Below are 17,521 nucleotides of genomic sequence, written 5' to 3'. Positions count from 1 at the left end.
ACAATATACTAAGTTATGTTATACTCATAGTATCTTAATATAGCTATTAAATAAGATCAAGAAAGTGCATTATTTAAATTCAGTATAAATCTCAAAATATTTTACCATTTTATAACCATAAACATTTAATTTCCTAGTGACAGAAGAAACTTTGTATCTTGTGATCTAGACAAACATATAATTCTTGCTCTTATATCTACAAACATATATACTACAGCATATATAATCATAACTCCCTTTGTTAATCATCTATATTATTAGTTATTCAATAATTCATATAGTTTAAAACAGATTACTGTATTCAAATATAACCCACAGTCTATATTTTAGCTCTCAGGTTAATAAAATATATGCTTCACTCAATTACTTTTATCAAACAACAAACATAATACGTATATACCCTTATACCATATAATATTTCATTCTAACTATATATTACTATCACTTATAAATTACAATAGTTATTCACAATGTTATCTAGCATTAACCAATCTTATAATCAGTAAATGAGTTTACATAACATTGGAAAACTTTAACTCAATTATATTTCTATATAAATTACAGTATTCTATTAGTAGTATAGTTATATGTAAAGAAATATAAATATTTTAATGACACACTATAAACATGTATCAAATATCAATATTTTTAGCTAATGAATGAAGTACTAAAATTATATGAGACACCAAATGATCAAATGATGAATATAAAATGAGGGGAAACAATTTATGATCCAAATGGCTTGACTTATAAGTATCTCAAATAAAATCTTAACTATCCAGTATCAAAAAATCTAGTTTTGACAAAATAACTCTAAAAAATGACCACATCCTTCAAAAATAATGTTTTTTATAAAGAGACTGGCAATGAACATACCTAAATGGGAAAATAACTATTTTAAAGGCATTATAACACAGCACTTTTTCAATCCAAGAAGTACCGCTCATTAAGTAGTTTACATAAAACCAGAGGCTGACACGTAAATGTGTGTTAAAGAAGCCAATGAAACATAAGAGTTAGAGGGTAAACATCAACATATAAACAGCTATAAATTAAACAGTACATAGGTTCATAGGTTCATAAGTAGGTGCTAGGCTATTAGCCCAAGGGCCTACATAAGCCTAGCCAACAAGGTTCCCTGGCTTACGCCACCCAAGAAAGTTATTTCCCTGTGCCTCTGTCGAGCAGAGACACAAAAGTGATCCCCGGGGTGTATTTCCTATTTCCCATCCACTCATCAAGATTTTTCTTGAAGAGTGCTAATGAAGAACTTTGCTTGACATAGATGGGTAGCCTGTTCCAGAGTATGGGAAGTCTCTGGGACAGGAATTTATCCCTCCAGCATGTCCTGTTTATTGTGATGACAAGGTTTAGGTCCCTAGAGCGTGTAGCTCGGAGGGATTGGGATTTCTTTAGGTGTAGCATGTCCAAAAGCTCTGGGTTTGACATAGCTTTATATGTTAGGCAGAGATCACCTTGGAGTAGGCGATATGCTATGGAGTAAAGCTGGAGTTTTTTGAGGCGGTCAGTGTAGGGCATTTGTTTGAGGCCAGTAATCCTCTTTGTGAGGTACTTCTGTGGCCTTTCCAGCTGTTGCAGATGTCTTGTGAGGTACATTCCAAAAGGGGCATTGTACTCTATAATGGGTCTAATGAGTGTCGAGTAGAGGGGAACAATGGCCTCTTTTTTCCTGGATGAGAACTCTTTTATGATGAGGTGTGCCATGTAGAAGGTCTTCCTGACTACTGTGGCGATGTGACTATCAAAGGAGGGACTACTGTTCACCTGGGTTCCAAGGTCTCTTATCACACATTCGGTGTTAAGTAGATTGCTGCCTATGTGGTAGTTCATGGGTACAGAGTTTTTACCAAAGGGGATGACACTGCACTTTTTGGCATTGAGCTTGAGGCTATGGCTCTGACACCAGGCATCTGTCTCTGCGAGGCCCTTCTGTAGGATGTCCACATCATTTGGGGACTTGACTATGGCTCCTAGTTTGCAGTCATCTGTGAACTTCATTAGCCAGAGGCCTTCTGTGTTAGCCTGTACTTTAGAGAAGTAGATACCAAACAGGAGAGGTCCCAGGACGGAACCCTGTGGTACTCCACTTGTCACTGCTTTGAGGTCAGATATGGAGTATGCAACTTTTACAGTGTGGGTTCTGTCAGTGAGCCAGTTGGCAACCCATCTTGTGACATAGGGATGTATACCTAGTTTAGTGAGTTTAGCTATAATTCCAGAATGGGGGATGGTGTTGAAAGCCTTGGCGAGGTCAAGATAGGCTGTGTGAACCACCTTACACTTATCTATGGCTTTGGTGACTGCCTCAAAGAAGTCGATCAGGTTCAGGAGGCATGATCTGCCTTTCACAAACCTGAAGTGGGTGGGATCCAGAGTTTGGAGGTTACCAATGTCTTTGTTTATGAGTTCCATGATGATATGTTCCATGGCCTTGCAGACCAGGCTCATCAGGCTAATAGGTCGATAGTTCCCGGGATCAGTGGTGGCTCCCCCTTTGTGGAGTGGGATAACTGTTGCTGTGTGCCATTCAGTGGGCACAAAGCCTGATGTGAGGCTATTATTGAACATGGTGCTTAAGTGGGGAGCCAGTTCATTCTGAAGTTCATGTAAAAGGCAGCCCAGGATATTGTCCAGTCCCATGGATGCAGCTTTTACCTGCGTAGTTGTGATTATAGGGTCTCTGCATTCTTCCTGTATAGATATGGGCCCTTTAGGAGGAGGGGGGGTTAAAGTTAGCACCGGACCTATCTGCCAGGATGTTGGCAATATCAGTTGGTGCTGTAATTTTCGTGCCGTTGTGCTGTAACTCAGAGCAGATATGGATGTTGCCATCGGGATTCTTGACATAGCTATAGAATGCTTTGTGGTTGTCCTTAGAATTAGTGGCGATTTTGTTTTCATAGCTTGCTTTGGAGGATCTTATAAGGGATCTCAGCTTCTTACTGAGGCTGACCAGGGAGCTCCTCCACTCATGGGATTTTACTCTCTTTTGCAACAGTTTCTTCCTTCTGTTGTACAGTTTGTTTATGGCAGGGGACCACCAGATTGGCTTCCTTTTTTTGGAGGATAGCATCTTGGTACTGTTTGGGATAGCACGATCCATGCACTCGTGTAAGTGCTTATAGAGTGCATTTGTGTAGAATTCATCAGTTGTAACTGTATTGTCTATCTGCATGGGTTTCATGAAGTTCACCAATTCTGTCATAAGAAGCATGAAGTTGGCTTTGAAGAAATTTTTACCATGGTTTCCTTAATGGGGGGTGGGGGCGGGATGTGGATATCAAGGGTGATTAGCTTATGGTCAGATGGGACCAACGAGGAGTTGACTTCAGGTGTGGAACACCGGTCACTCATGTTGGTAATGACTAGGTCTAGGATATTGTTTCCCCTGGTGGGGGTGTGGATAAGTTGATCCAGGGCATTGGAGTTTATGAATTCCAGAAAGCATTGAGCTAAGGAGTTGGTACATGAGTAGTTTTCCCAGTTAATGGTGGGGTAGTTGAAGTCACCCATTATTAGGGTGTTTGGTTGAACCCTAATATTTTCCAGTACATCAAGAAAAGAGGACTGGGAATCCTGAGGCATGGTGGGGGATCTGTAGCAAGCTACAATTTGGATTGCAGTTTTGCCCAGAGTTAGTTCCACTTGGATAACCTCGGATATCCTTAATGAATATGGACACACCTCCACCTTTGGTGTTTCGGTCCAGGTTACATGGCTGAAAAGTGCAGTATGAGTTATAGCTTGGTAGTGCAGGGGTGATCTCTGGAGCCTTGAACCAGGTCTCATTCACTGCACAGATATCGATGTTCGCCATTTTAAGGAGTGCCTCGAGTGAGTGCATTTTGAGATTTAGACTTCTAGCATTGAGTAGCATTACCCTCAGGTTTTGCTTGCCTGTTCCTGTTACAGCGGTGAATTTGCTATTTGAACCTTGCCTAAAAAAGGCACTATAGGAGCAGCAAGAGCCTTAGCCAGTATCTGGCATCACAGGGGTGACAGGTGCATGCCATCTGTGGCAAAGCATTGTGGTCTGTCGACAATGTCATCCCAAGCAGGCAGATACTGGATCCCCTTAGAATGACACCAGAAGCTTAGCTAATTGTTAAAGTCAATCATTTTGCCCTTGTACTGCAGTATCATTCTGGCCGATGGCAGAATGCTACTCAGGGCTAGGGTCATACCTGCCTGGGCTACAAGATTGGAGAGCTCTTCCATGTCTCTTTTCATGTAGTCCAGTGAGGTACGTCTCAGGTCATTCACACCAACATGGACAATGACAGAGTCATATTTGTACTTGTTGTGGCGTGACCTGAGTGCGTAGGTTATGTGGCGGATCCTGGCACCCGACAGCAGCTGACAGTAACCTTCTCCTTGTTTAGCCTGGTGAGTGGGACATCAGTGTGCCTGACTATAGAGTCACCTATGACTAGTGTGTTGGGTACATTGTTTTGCCTTATTGGCTGTGGTTGAGTGGCACACTGAGTCTGTGGGCTATGTGTCATTTGGGTTGTGTTGGGGGACGGAGGTTGCTTGCGTTTCTGCTTTGGAGGTCTCTGTTGCTTAGACAGATTATTATTGAGAGCCTCTGCGAATGTTTTTGTGTTACTATGTGTGGATTTTGGTGGTGTAGATTTAGTGAGACTATGTGATGAGTGTGGTGTGGTACAAATGTTTACCTTCTCCTCATGACTGTCAAGTTCAGTCTGGGTTGGAGAGAGCTTTACCTCCAGTTTGGTTAGATAAGTGCATCTCTCACAGGTTGTAGTGGTGGGTGGTAGTAGGAGAGGGTTGTCTGTGTACATGAGGCAATTCCTACATTGCCTCAAGATGCCCAGATTCATCAGATAGACAGGAGAGAACACTGGGAGCTGAACCTTGGACATGCCTGAATAAAAAACTATTTTCCTCTAGATAAGTGAGGAAAGTGAGTACAAGAGCTGTTTTTCTCTAAGCAAGTGAGAAAATTAAGTACAAAACCTGTTTTGCTCTAGGTAATGAAGAAGGTTGAGTGCTATAGTAATTAGAAGCTTATTTAGTGCTTGCAAGTTCTGAACAAGTGCTGAGTAAGAATAAGCAAATTTAAGTGGTAAAACTAAGAATCTGTATCTGCACTAGACGAGTTACAGGACAGAAACAAGCACAAAGGCAGGCTTTCAAATCAGAAAGTTGAGAGAGATGGAAGAAGTTGCCCAAATGGCCAATAACTACAATTTCTGGGCCAGAACCACTCCTCTGTATATTTGCAGATAGATTGGAAAGCAGTCTCTCAGAACACAGGTTCCAGAAATTAAATGCAGGCTGTTACTAACATGTCTAATTTTATGCAAGTGATCCTTGAGTTAGATAACACACAAGCTGTAAAATCCAGATATACCAACTGAAGACATGGCAGAAAATGGGGGGGGGGGCAGTTTCAACAGAGATCTAAGCAACAACTAACAGTACAAACTCTGAAACCAAAACAATATACTCAGCTCTGTATATTTGCAGAGAGATTGGAAAGCAGTCTCTCAGAACAGGGAGACAACAGTTTCAACAGAGATCTAAGCAACAATTAACAAACTCTAAAACCAAAAAATATATACTCAGCTCTGTATATTTGCAGATAGATTGGAAAGCAGTCTCACAGAACACAGGTTCCAGAAATTACATGCAGGCTGTTACTAACAGGTCTAATTTTATGCAAGTGATCCTTGAGTTAGATAACATACAAGCTGTAAAAAACAGTTATACCAACTGAAGACACGGCAGAAAATAGGGGGGGGGTAGTTTCAACAGAGATCTAAGCAACAACTAACAGTACAAACTCTAAAACCAAAAAAATATACTCAGCTCTGTATATTTGCAGATAAATTGGAAAGCAGTCTCTCAGAACAGGGAGGCAACAGTTTCAACAGAGATCTAAGCAACAATTAACAAACTCTAAAACCAAAAAATATATACTCAGCTCTGCATATTTGCAGATAGATTGGAAAGCAGTCTCTCAGAACACAGGTTCCAGCAATTACATGCAGGCTGTTACTAACAGATCTAATTTTATGCAAGTGATCCTTGAGTTAGATAACACACAAGCTGTAAAAAAACAGTTATATCAACTGAAGACACAGCAGAAAATAGGTGGGGGCAGTTTCAACAGACATCTAAGCAACAACTAACATACAAACTCTAAAACAAAGAAAATATACTCAGATCTGTATATTTACAGACAGATTGGAAAGCAGTCTCTCAGAACAGGGAGACAACAGTTTCAACAGAGATCTAAGCAACAATTAACAAACTCTAAAACCAAAAAATATATACTCAGCTCTGTATATTTGCAGATAGATTGGAAAGAAGTCTCTCAAAACACAGGTTCCAGCAATTAAAAAAATGATTCACCTTACATCTTAAACAGCTTTATACGTAAAAAGTTAAAGCGATTCAAACAGTATTTTGGTAGTTGGTTTCTTTAAGTGGTAAAAAACCTAAAGTAATATGTTTAAATCAAAAGCATTTAACAATTCTAATTATGCAAAGGTTTCCTTTATATATTTGAAAAGGTAAAACACATATATTCTAACACTGTGCTGTACACATTACCTTTCATTTTAGCATTCCCCTCTCTTATTTTATTTCTTTTACTGTATAGTGTTGTTGATAGATATATGAAGTGTAGTGCTTAAACTTCTATTAGAGCAATGTACTTTCCCACAATGTCTCATGAAATATAGAAACGTCTACATCTGAGACCTAGGATATTTCAACAGCATACAGCATGAGGTGTTTGTTTTCTGTGATGGAGATAAAGACATTTTTTTTACCTGTCTGATTATCACTGGCAATGTGATGAGAAGATACATGTTAACACTCATAGGTACAATATGTGTACTGTCTTCCTTTCTCAGAATAAATTACATACTTTATATGACTAATCTCATGTCATGACTCTATTCTGTGTCAGTTATTGCAGAGGATTAATGCGCTGGACCACTAATTAGTTGCTTCCTGTAACCAAGGGTACATGGTTTAATTCCCTCCACCTCTTTACCACATAGGTGGTAATCCATTAAGTACAGAAGAAATTATTAGGGACCTGGGGACCCAAGTTGATAGCAATCTCTCATTTGACAACCACGTGGCCAAAGTGGTTAGAAAAACATTTTATATAGCCCACCTAATCATGAAGGGATTCACATCTAGATCAGGGGAGGTCATCGTGCCTCTTTACTCATCCCTCATCAGGCCCATAATTGAGTACAATGCCCCTTTTGGGATGTACCTTACCAGATACCTGCAGCAACTGGAAAGACCCCAAAAGTACCTCACCAAGAGGATCAAAGGGCTCAAACAGATGCCATATGCTGCCCGGTTAAAGAAACTCCAGCTCTACTCAGTGGCATACCGCCTGTTCAGAGGCGATCTGTGCCTGACATATAAAGCCATGTCCAACCCAGAATTAATGGACATGCTGCACCTCAGAAAATCCAAATCCCATAGAGCTACACGCTTGAGAGACTTGAACCTCAGCACTGAAATAAATAGGACATGCTGGAGGGACAGATTCATAACCCAGAGGCTCCCTTCACTCTGGAATAAAATCCCAGTCCAGGTTAGGCAGAGTCCCTCATTGACTCTCTTCAAGAGGAATCTTGATGAGTGGATGGGAGATCGTAGGTTTACCCCGGGTATCACTTCTGTGTCACTGTTAGACAGAGGCACAGTATACTAACCTCAAAAAAGGGCATAGCAAAATTAATTTAAAATGGGTGGCGAAAGCCAAACACATTCTGGTTAGGCTTATAAATGCCCTAGGGCAGATAGCCTAGTATGAACCTATGAACCTATGAACCTGAATAGACAGACACAGATTTCTTTTGTGAAATATTTGGACTGAGAACTAGATGCATATTTATATGTATGTTCCTCCTCCAAGTAGAATGTGTTTTGGTCACTTCATCAGTTTGCCAGTCCCTTTAGTATGTTTTTCCATATTGCCAATAATTATGATAGTGATATGGCTTCTACATCATCATAACAAAGAATCATTAAATATATTTGTTACTTGCTTGCTTTATTTTCTACTCTAAAAGAGTACAAGTAAAAGGATGGCAATAAAGAATATACATTTCAAATTCAGTGCTAGCCCTTGAATGATCTTGTCTTGTAAATATTAAAGGTGTTATTTGACTGTAATGTCTGTTCTGGAATACTGTTTAAACTGATTGACAGAATGCCTAAGCTTATGGTTTTGAAGTCCCTGTTTAAAAAAAATGACATTCTGGTTTATGTTCTTTTTAATATCACAAATATTATTATGTGTGTCTATCAATAAACTCCTTATGCTTTGAACATAAACAATTATATCCTATGCTTTCAAGAGTAATAACATACAGCCAAAGAAGAGAAATGCATTTATAAAGAGCAACACATTTGCAAATACAACCTATACAATTAGTAATATATATTACAGTTTAGACATATCATTTACCTATTTGTTCTTTTGCCCATAATAAGCCAAAGAGTTATTAAAAATATCAAAAATGCAGCAGTTATTAAGATATATTTGATGTTAGTATTAGGGCATGAAGCTAAAATTCATACCAATTAATAAGCACAAAATATAAAAATGAATGAACAGGTTGAGTTGTGCATATGCATAAAAGGATGTAAAGACAATATTAAAGAAAATCATCAGAAACCAATATTGTCATAAAATATAGAAATAAAACTTTGTTTTTACTTATTTAATCTTCTTTTTTGCTTGTTTCAATGTTTTATTCAATTACTTCCTGTTTACAAAGGTGTCAAAGGTCAGGAAACTCTTCTGCCTGCAAGAACAGTTCCAAAATGAAGTCAGGCTACTACGGTGAGTAAAACAAGCTCGTGACAGTTTAAAGCAAATTATTTTAAAACAGCAATGCTTTGAGTGGGAAAATAGCTCAGAAATAGTTATTTTCAGGATAAGGACGCTCATGATTGCATTAGGTGAGCTGCATTAAAAAGCCATTTAATGCATTTTAAAGCAAACAAGCTCACATCCACTTATTAAATGTATTAGCACAGCTACATTTTACATTTAACATTTAAAAACTGTAATAAGACCTATTTACTAGTTAAGCCATCTAAAGATATTTGTTAAAACCTTCTATTCAAAATAACAGACATTGTTTACTACTGCAGCTTAATAAGCGTTCCACCATTAAAAAAAACTTCACTTATTCAGAAGCCATCCTGCAATAAATAGTGCTTATATCATATTACAGATTTGTAAAACAAAAGGTATACTTATGCATTATTTACCATTAACAAAATTTGACCTAACCTATTAAAAGTTAACCCCCTCTATTAAAAAGTTAGCTAATTATCAGTGAAAACTGAACAGGTAAATCATTCAGAACAAAGCCATTGAAGTAAATAAAAATGCTTACCTTACGATGGATAATACTCCCATGAAGATGTTAAAAAATATTTATAAAATTAGCAAATTAAGCACAGACCAATAATATAAACCATCACTTGCCCCAGAGATTTTTACTATTTTTTTATTTTGGTGACCATCCATTTCTAGTTGCTTGTCTCTTCAAATTAGACAAAGACCAGTCCATCTTGCCAGGTTTACCCACATTTTTTTTCATCTGTGTGAATTCCAAAGCATTTTCTAGAGTGTTAAAAGTTTTTAGTCCTTCAGGTAGAAAATCTTGATTTTTGCTTTAAAATTGAGTTGAAACTTAATGTTCAGTTTCTTTAGAAGTTTTATAAATGGGAAACAAGCCTTTATTTTATCATAACAGATGAAGAATAATCATTATCAAATATGATGGTATTTTCTTTTATTTTTATTGAAGAGTTTGTTCATCCTGTCTTTAACACCAAGTCTTTATCCTGAATGGAGAGAAATGTAACAATTACTGACCTTGGGATGGTGGATTATTTTTAGAGAAGAATTTGAAAGAGATCTATGAGCTCTTTTTATACCAAAAGAGAAAGTGTCAGGTAAGTTTAGAGTTTTAGAAACCAGTAATTTAAAAACTGTATTATATTGTCCCCTCCTTCTTTCTCTGGAATTCCATATATCCTGATGTTATGTCTTCTAGACCTAGTCTTTAAGTCTTCTATTTTCTCCAAAAGCAAAGTATTTTGTTTGAGAACAAACTCATTGTGGTTTTCATTTTCTGTTAGTCTTCCATCCAAGTCATTAATTGCTTCTTCTATTGTTTAAATCTGTAATGACTGTCATTTTATAACTTCATTCAATAAATCCATTTGCTTCTTACATTCTTATTCTATATTGTCCATATTTATCTCAAGTTTTTCCATTTTTACCAAAAGATCCTGGATGCGTCTTAAAATAGACTGTAATTTTTTCTTCATTGAGTTTTCATGGGAATTAGCTTTAGAGTGGCTCATTTTAACAAAACATTTGGCAATTTTCTGACATGAAAATGATGCTGAAAAAATCAGAAGGCTTGATTTTTTTTCTTCCAAAAACTGTTCCAAAACTACTTATATATTATAACTATTAGTCAAAAAAGAACATCAATTGAGTTTATGATATAAATTCCTGTCGGAATGTCTGAAAGGAAGCACAGCAAATAATCAGTGCTGCTGACTGTTCATCATCTTGGCCACACCCATCTGTCCAGCTTGTTTTTTTCACTTTTCATAGTTGCTGTTTGACCTCTTTTCCATTTCTTATATATTTTTGTCTCTCATCTTAATCAAGTATCTTATTCTTATGGAAATATATTCTCCTGGGGTCTACTTCTAATGAATGAAAACCCACATACCCAACTTTCTTAAGACCATGACGACTTCGCCGAAACCGCATTTGAACGAACACTTGGATTGCCGACTGACTACTACAGGTAAGTAACCACTTGTCTGCACCACAAAATAAAATAAAAACTGAAGCAAATTAAACCCCCCATGGGGGGCTTCACCACCACACCACCCCAACTAAATATACCAACTCTGAGATTGCACTACAGTGGGGAAGGGGCAAAGTTCACCATGGTGGCCAAGTGGTTACTTACCTGGAGTTTTCAGTCAGTGATCCAAGAGTTTGTTCAAATTCAGTGTTGGTGAATTCGTCTTGATCTTAAGAAAGTCGGGTAAGTGGGTTTTCATTCATTCGAAGTAGACCCATTCTCCTGACATTGTGTGCCTGGATCTTGATGTTAAACTTTTTTTTTGCATTCAAATAATTTATATTTCAAAACTTTCCACATTTTTTCTGCAGTTTTTTTCCACTGCAGGCATCACTTTAATTAGTTTTACATAGTGACTGTTTTGCTTACATATAATCTGTTGTTAATCTTCTATGTACTGGCTTAGATTTTAGTTTGTAGTTTCTTTGGGAACACAAACAATGTCAAGTATGTTTCATTCCCTGGTAGATTTTTTTTACAGTCTAAAGCCATTGCTGATCCTGAGCATATGTTGTGAATGATTTCCTTACTAATGTTGCTGAATCAATATTATTCCAGTCTGTTTCAGGCAAATTTAAGTCCCCAGGTTCTATTTTTCTTCCCTCCTATGTTTCACGCAAGAAATGTCTAAATTCCTCTAGGTCATCAACACTTGACTTTGGTTGTCTGTACACTCCAACAATTGTTATATGTTCCTGGGTTGTCACAGTTACGCAATCCATAGTATTGGTGATATCACTGAACATGTAATAGTCCCAGGTCTCATAATTATCTTTTATCCCTATCACAACAACTCCACCTGAGTTTTTGATAGAATGCCTGTTACAGTAAAAACATTTATATCCTGATAGAAGTGGTTTCCAGTCATTGTTCTTTAACCAGGTTTCACAAACAATAACAATATCAATCTTGTGGGAACATAGCAAATATTCAAAATAATTATTATTAATGCTCATAGCATTAACAACCACCAGAAATGCATTACACATTGCTATATATGAATAATTAAATTTTCGACCTGGCAAAAATCCTGCCTTGCATTTATCAAATATTGCAAAATATCTGCTACAAAAATTCTCTTCCCTGATCTTGACAAGTACATGACATCCTAGCTGAACACATGTGCCCAAAATTAGGTTTGGATGTGCTACACCACTTCCATTTTTTAAAATGGGACATTTTTTCATGTGGGTATTTACCCCAAAATCTTTTCATTCATGGTGACCTGACTCTCCTTTCTATTTGTGATTTGTGGAAAAATACTTCCTAACACCTGTACAAGCTATGCTATCTAAGAGGGTTGTAAGTTCCTTTCTAACAGTCAGAGAGTCCTTATGGATGAGATCATTTGTACTGACATAAATAAAAACAGATCCATACTTCCTTATATTAATGTGTTCTAAGGCTTGTCTCACATCCTCTAATTTTGTTCCAGGTAAGCATAACACTAATTAATGTTCAATATCTTCTCTGCAAATGTATCAGTTTGTCTAATAATTGAATCTTCAATTATAAAAATATCTTTCCTGACCAGATCTAAAGAGTTTTCAGTTTCTAATTCAGTGATATCTGCTCTATCAGTTGTTACAAAGGAAAGCTCTTCATCACCATTGGTCTTATTAATCCCACTGTTTTCATTGCTTATTACAGTTACCAGCCTACAATTCTCATCCAGCTGACTTTGTACATCCACAGCTTGAGCCATGTTGTCAACGTCTGTCTTTATCCTCTTCTTTCTTACAGTAAAGTTCTTAAATCCTTCTACATTCACTTTTAATTTCTTCCTTTTCACCTGCCTCTTGCCTCTTTTTTCTACCTTTTCTTTTGGAAAAAGGATGCCTTTTTATGTAGACTGAAGGTTTTCTGAGTGAAAATTTTTACCTTTACCTGTAATCAGTGTGCTATATAACAAAGCTGTGTCCTTTTTTTACTATGTACTCTCTTTTGCTTTACAGACACATCAGTTTTTTACTTCATTGTTATTTGTTGTAAGCATCTTCCTTTCTTTTTTTTCTTCTCTATGCTCCAAATCCTCAGATTGCTGAATATTTGTATCCAGAACTCCAAAGCTGCCAGCAGTATTATCTTGCTCAATAGGGACTGAGTGATCTTTACAGACAATAGGCACTTCATTTCCTAGGTGTGCTCTATTTGCTCTTCACCTAATGTTATTTATCTCATCAGTCCAGTAATTAATATATATAACAACAGTTCTCCAAGCTGTGCCAATTACATGAGTGCAATTATTATCAGTGAGTCGAGATTTACTACTAATAATGGTAAGCAAATCATTCCTCTTTTGGCATGAGGAACACAGATCACCAGTGCTATCAAGTCTTACCTTTAAATATACATAGCATTTAATACACTGTACAATACATTTGTGCTTTAGCAAACCAGTAATGGTATACTCACTTAAGGAATCCATATTCGGCTACAAATTAATTAAGAATTCTAAAAGAGAAGAATATTCAAAATCAGCTACCATGGAATTCAACGAGAATTTAAATCAACTTCTATGAGAAAAATCATGCAAACTCTATAAAAGTAAATATTAAGTACAGTAAAGTTGTTGCTCTGACTGTACAAATTGTGAAAGTCATACAAAAGCTGGAATTCCTTTACATCTTGCACAAATGTGCATAGTAGCTTGTGTTTGTTATCACTTGCAGTCACACCTCTTTGAACAGCAAAGATCAGTAATTCACAAACCAAGACAGGATTGTTTCAGTAAGGTCTGGATTGATCTCTCTGAAGTCTATGTGAATTTATAGCTGACAAGCCCCTTGGAAGGGCTAGAGCTTGCCTTTCTAAAACCTCTCCCTTTCTAACAAGAGTGAAAATAAAAGGAGAAACAGTAAAATATAAGTCAAAGTAAGTCTTCTTGTCTAAAAGCTATGCTTGCCTTCCTTCTTACAAAGAATGAAAACAGCAGTAAAAATAAAATATAAATTCAAATAAAAACTTCTCTTGCCAACCTACTTCATAGTCAATCACAAACCAAGACAGCATTGTTTTGATAATCTGTCAATGGAATATAATTGCCTCTGTTTCTAAAACCTCAGCAGACATAGGTGGTGTTGGTTAGTTTGGACAGTAATCTGGGTATGAAAATTTGAGTAGCTGACAAGGAAGTTATTAATAGATGCATAATACAGACGGTGATTGAGACTTCTATCTACTATACACAATCTTGTGTCTGATCTATCTGGAACAAGACTGCAGTTTGCAGGAACAACTTTAGAAAGCTCTTTTCATCAAAATCCAGTTCAAAGTTTTGTTCTCTTGGATTAGCTTTATTTTATATATCTGTCAATCATGTAAGCCCACTGGATGCAAATGTCCCATTTCAGGATGACCTAGGAACATGGTCTGGTCAAGAAGAAAAAATGGAGTTGGAAAGAATCAAACCCTGTACCTTTAACTTCAAGGAAGTGCTTAAAAACCTTAATCCTGTAAGCTAACTGACAGTATTATCCCTTTGCTAGTTGTGGATCTGGAGGAATAGTTATTGGGTTGGAATGATAAATAGCTTGCTAAATGTGGGCAGTATTCTTGGTTAGGAAGTTTAAAGTATAGCAAGACTGGAGAAGTGTTTCACAAGTACTACTTAGCCTTTTTTAAGAGCAGACAGTGGGGTTCAAAGCCACCAAAAGAAGAAATAAAGATGCAGGTTTTAAAAACTACTGTCTGTAGTGTAATTATGTTCTGGTTGCATCAGCCTGAAATAACTTTAATTTATATACAAGAGGAGTTTAGATGGCATGGCTATTTAAAACAAGGAATATGATCTAAATGAGGAAGCCAGAGATTTCATGCATGTTTAAGAAGCAGAGCTATAAAGACACAAAACATGTACATGTGCACAATAAAACACAGGACAAGCTATTTATATTTTTATAATAGTTTTCAAATAAAAGAAAAAATGCATCACTGTGAAGTACAAACTGAGGGAACATTATTTTGTATTATGTTCACTGTATTAAAAGATTTTCAAAATTAAACTACTCCTAAGTGTATTTCTTGAAGAGGGGGACAATAGTTAATTTATTAATAAGTTCATCTTCAGCAAAACAGGCAGAGGTATTTATTAAGTGTTCACTATAATTTGTTCAAGATTTAACAGCCTGCAATTTTTTCCTTTTTGCAAAGAGTCTGTGGGTTGAAAAATGCATGCTAGTATATTAGCAGAGATAAAAAAGACCTTTGCAAAAGTTTATATTTCTCATAGAGTATATTTAAATTTCAGATAAGGAAAAAGAAGCAACGGTCTTTGATGGATTACAAAATAATTTGTACTTGGTGCTAAAAGTTACCTCACATCTGCAGACTGTGTCACTTGGTGAATTAGAAGGAAATGGATAGGTGAAGTGTGCAAATCAAGAAAGGCGCTAACATACTGCAGTGATTTATAGACCATGCAAGATTCATTAAAATACTGGCCCACTGGAGTGCTTGTATAAAGCAAGAGTAAAAAACTGGCAGGCCATTCACATAATAAGCAGCATTTGCAGCTAAACTGCAAGAATTTTATAAAACAATTTCCCTCCATTTGGATGCATGACAATCCAGCAAATGATATTTCAGCAATATCCATTTGAAAACAAAATGCTGAAAACTAGTTTCACCCCTCCAGCTTATGTTGCACAACAGTGGGAAAAGTTGTAACATCAATGTTTGCTGAAAGTGGTTTTCAGTAGTTTGTTCAAATGGACTTTGATGAACTATTATTTGCCAAATCTAATGGTTGACCTTCCATTTATGACAGCAATCACCCTGTAAATGAATCTGATAATTATACAGACTGTGTTACCAATGGCTGTACATCCTGCAGCAAGGATGCACCCAGCTGCTGTGCATCCTGCAGCAAGGAGGCACCTAGCTGTGGTTCATCCTGCAGCAAGGAGACACCTAGCTGCGGTTCATCCTGCAGCAAGGAGGCACCCAGGTGCTCTGCATCCTGCAGCAAGGAGACATCCCACTGTTGTGCATCCTGCAGTAAGCACGCACCTAGCTGTTGTGCATCATGCAGCAAGGATGCACCCAGCTGCTGTGCATCCTGCAGCAAGGAGGCACCTAGCTGTGGTTCATCCTGCAGCAAGGAGACACCTAGCTGCGGTTCATCCTGCAGCAAGGAGGCACCCAGGTGCTCTGCATCCTGCAGCAAGGAGACATCCCACTGTTGTGCATCCTGCAGCAAGGAGGCACCCAGCTGCTGAACATCCTGCAGCAAGGAGGCAACCAGCTGCTGTGCATCATGCAGCAAGGAGGCACCCAGCTGCTGAACATCCTGCAGCAAGGAGGCAACCAGCTGCTGTGCATTGTGCAGCAAGGAGGCACCCAGCAGCTTTGCATCCTGCAGCAAGGAGGCACCCAGTGGCTGTTCATCCTGCAGCAAGGAGGCAGCCAGCTGCTGTGCATCTTGCACAAAGAGGCAAATAACTCCTGTTAGACACTGCCTGGCCAGGAGTTTATTAATAGGTACATAAAGGAGAAACTGATTGTAACTTCTGAGTACTATGCATGAGTCTATGCAATTGATGGGAAAACCCTATTACAACAGACAAAAGTTTCATATTTCTGGGTATACTGACATCTGGAACATCACAATGCCATAAAGCAAGACAGTATGATTGTCCTAGACCTCAGCTTCTAACACATGGAGCAAGTTCCTGGTTACCATTAATCATGCGGTTGAGCACTGTATAAAGTTCCCAACAACATCAATTGAATGACATGTGGTTATGAAACAGTTCTTTGAGACTGCATATCTCTGCAAGTAAACTCAGTGCCACAGACTGTATCCACATCAAAACAGAGTCACTCTCAATGTAGATGGTAATAAGGAAAAAGTAATGTGTTTTGGCTTTTCCCAATTAGGGGTCTCCACAGTGGAACTCCAGTCCGCTAATGATAGGCAGTAGATTGTTATGGTGCCGAGGTGCCAGCCCGACGCCCAGCCTTCAAGGAAGGCACACCCATTCACACACACACCTACCTGCATGTCTTTAAACGGCACTCGACCGTGGGGAGGACATGCAGACTCCACACAGAAGGTGCCGTAAAGACTGGCATTTAGTCAACTGCCAGGTCATGAATGCAGCAAATGGACAGATCCTGGAGATCACAGCAACATTCTCTGATATTGTGCATAATATCATCACTCCATGTTAGAGTGCATTACAACATATTTCCATGGCAGACTGCATCACAACATCATTCTATGGCAGTGTGCATTACAACATTCCATGGCAGTGTGCATCATATCATTCTCTGACAGAGTACATGACATCATCACTCCATGGCAGTGTGCATCACAGCATCACTTCATGGCAATGTGCATTTCAGCATCACTTTGTGGCAGTGCGCATCACAGCATCACTTCATGGCAGTCTGCATTGCAGCATCACTTTGTGGCAGTGTGCATCACAGTATCACTTCATGGCAGTCTGCATTACAGCATCACTTTGTGGCAGTGTGCATCACAGCATCACTTTGTGGCAGTGTGCATCACAGCATCACTTCATGGCAGTCTGTATTACAGCATCACTTACTGGTCAGGGTGTGCATATAAATAGTTCTTACTCATG

This window comes from Protopterus annectens, chromosome 7.part0, assembly GCF_019279795.1.
Source record: "Protopterus annectens isolate FY-2018-M chromosome 7.part0, PAN1.0, whole genome shotgun sequence".
NCBI classification, from domain to species: Eukaryota; Metazoa; Chordata; order Ceratodontiformes; family Protopteridae; genus Protopterus; species Protopterus annectens.
This window is presented reverse-complemented; position numbering follows the sequence as displayed.